Source organism: Choloepus didactylus, chromosome 4 (genome assembly GCF_015220235.1).
Source record: "Choloepus didactylus isolate mChoDid1 chromosome 4, mChoDid1.pri, whole genome shotgun sequence".
NCBI classification, from domain to species: domain Eukaryota; kingdom Metazoa; phylum Chordata; class Mammalia; order Pilosa; family Megalonychidae; genus Choloepus; species Choloepus didactylus.
Genome location: NC_051310.1, coordinates 73,154,736 through 73,157,892, shown reverse-complemented (window position 1 = coordinate 73,157,892; position 3,157 = coordinate 73,154,736). Strand labels below are relative to the sequence as shown.

The following is a 3,157-nucleotide window of genomic DNA, read 5'->3' as shown; positions in this document are numbered from 1 at the left end:
GAAAAAAACCCTGTCAAGAAAAACCAGGTGGAAACTGGATTGCCAAGAAAATGGAATTTAGGGCAGCAAAAGTCTAAAATGCCACAAAAGAGAAATAGCACCACTATCATTTGAACAATTGCTAGTTACTTGCGTATTTTTGGCATTGTTAATCATTGAATCTGGGTTTTCCTCTGAATTCCACACAGAGCATGCACTACACAAGAATTTTATCATAAAATACCTGCTTTCTCACACATTTTGGGACAAGCTACCACCAGAAATAAGTCAATACAAATATATCAGGGACAGAACTATCTCAGTAGTGTGTTACATACATTTTGCAGGATTCTGTCAAAGGGACTGAATAGGTTGTGGGCAAAAGCAAGTGAGGGAGGGTTAAGGAGTGGAACATTTAAAATATTAATAATTAAATAAGTCATGGTACTGTATTTTCTGCAAAAGAAAATTAAGATTAAGTAACACACTGATGAATTTATCTCCAAAGAGATTAGTACACTGGCAAAGTATTCCAATAGGAGTGGAGAGCTGTGGACAGCAGGTACCAAAAACACCCAGCCTTGTAGATACAAGATAGCCACAGCCTTCACTGATCACTCCCTTTCCCAGAGGCCCAGAAAGAACTTGCAGCCTGATGACCTACCTGCTGTATTTCCACTCTAAGCAGCAAAATTTAAGGAACCAAAAAGGAGTCCCCAGGGGGCAAGGGGTACAGAGAAGAGAAACACATTAAATATAAACTTAAAAGGCAGTAAAATGGGACATGACTCCCATTTAAATCCCAGAGATGTGGGCAAGTCCCCAAAAGTAGTTGTTAGATTAAAAAACTGGATACACCTTATTTCCCAGAAAACACAATACACAGAAAATCAGGGGATAATTGGAAAAATCTTCAGAGAAATGCTCAATGAAAATCATGCTCTTTAACTCAAATATCTCAAGGTTGAAACACACCCTGTATTCACCCAGGCCACAATGCCTCTTGCTTTATAAGAGGGATGCAATCAGTCAGTGACACCAAATGGCTTTGCAGAGCAACTTTTCCTTTTGGGCCAGTGTCTAGGCCTACAAGGACTGAAGCCATCCTGCAAAGCCTTGTGAACAGCAGGTTCTGAAGTTTCCAAGGTCTGGCCCTTCCTTCCTAAACACAATGACGAACACCTAAAATCTGTTGTGTCACATTTTATATTTTGAAGTATGCAGGCATATTTTAAATATTCTTACAGCATTATCACATTAGCTTAAAATTTGATCCAGACTTTCCATTTCTCTAATGAGGTCTCCACTTCAATGTGTTGCATGAAGACACCTTCTCCAGCAATCAACATTTCCAGCAACCACACGTGGAGCCCCAGGGTCAGTCTCTCTGTTCCCCAGGTGAACCATCTAGGTGTTAACACTGCTCTGCTACAAGGTAAAAACTCCTAACTCAGACTTCATGGAAAAGGAGTGAAGCTTCTGCAAAGTGCACTTTTTAAGAAGAGGCACTCTTTGCTTATGGAAAGAAACCAGTGAGTCTTTGAAGAATAACACAAGGGAGTATTTGACAGCTAAGCACGTGATTTGGAGTGAAGAATTCAGATGTTGCTCTGCTGGTTCAGATTAACACTTTTCTTGTTCCTTTTGTGGGCCCCTTCATCAGGTATCAAAAAGCCTTCATCTGTGGTGTAGAGAATGCCCACAAGTCCTCTGCAACACAGGGTTGTTCCCCTTGCACTCCTGGCAAATCAGTTCAACGTTCCTTAGCTTTCCAAATAGAAATAGCTCTCCTTCTCCAAGTCTTCAACTGTAAGTTTGAATATGCGGATTTGCTGCATCAATTCAGCTGCATCACCATCCCCATTACTCACATCTGGAGTCTTTCCCACCACCCCCAGGCCAGCCTTGTGAGTTGCAGGGGTTCTCTGTGTTGAAATGGGCCTGCATGGAGCTGCCGTGCTAGAGCTGAGACGTTTCTTTGGTTTATTCAGAGGTAGAACACCAAACAAGGGAGCAACTGCCATTTCTTGACCTTGGCTAGCAGCTACAGGATCGTTGCCTTTTCCATCACAGTTTGCATCAAAAAACACCTTGAACCACTGAACAAATTCAAAATTGTCCTGAAACTTTCCTTTTACTAATTTGTCCACAGGAATTATTTTGTCAAATAATAACATTAACCCATTCTCTTAAAACCGGCTTGTAGTATTTGGAAGCTCTGGATGTATTCATGTTCTTACTCAGCCTGGAATTTCACTTTCTTCAAGGCACTGGAGCCAGGGAACGGTGTGTTCATAAACTGACAATAGGCAGCTCCTGAGTATGACTCTTTGGTCTTTGTCAACTTCAACTGCAGGGACGCATTGATCAACGCCAGCAAGTTGTGTTGACTTAGGTTTTCATTGGTCACTGATGCTGAGTTTATGGTCACTTCCATCTTCTGCTCTCAGTGGGACCACATCCACTGCCTGGGGCCGGCTCCAGTTCCATCCCCTGCCTTTTTTTTTTTTTTTTTTTTTTTTTTTAATCATCATTTTATTGAGATATATTCATATACCACGCAGTCATACAAAACAAATTGTACTTTCGATTGTTTACAGTACCATTACATAGTTGTACATTCATCACCCTGCCATTTTTAAAGCTGCATTTTCTTGATTCAGTGTTGCCCATTTACTGCAACCCTTTACCTGTTTTCTGGAGTTTTGAGGAAGATGGCTCTGCCAGTTTTCACTAGCTGTTTAAAGATTCTGTGAGGCAATGGAACCCTGGAATATCTTACACTGCCATCTTTTTCAACTGGAAGCTTGGGCTTCTCTTTTAAAAGACTCCACAATTTCAGTTTTGATAACTTTTTTGACCTGAATTTTTGAATGCTTAAAAATTTCCATACACAAAAAATTAAGTAATAATTTGTTTGTCTTAATGCATTGTGCTTTGAGCACAATGCATTCTGAACTACTAATGTTTACAATTTATTGAGGGTTTTTTTTTTTTTTTGAGGCCCAGTATATGTTCAGTTTGTTGAAACAGGTCCTTCTCAGAGTGTGATCTTGACCCACACCTGGGAGTTCTATCCTGCTAGTAAGTGTGATACTCACACCTTCCCTTCTCCCCCCATAGTCCACTTGATCTGTCAGAGCCTAGCAGAATGGGGCTGTGCTCCCTGCTACCAGTA

At 40.8% G+C, this 3,157-nt stretch overlaps 1 pseudogene; it reads right to left on the bottom strand.

Moving 5' to 3' along the window:
- Positions 1-1,577: 1,577 nt before the first annotated feature.
- Positions 1,578-2,416, bottom strand: LOC119532693 (annotated as a pseudogene).
- Positions 2,417-3,157: the final 741 nt, after the last annotated feature.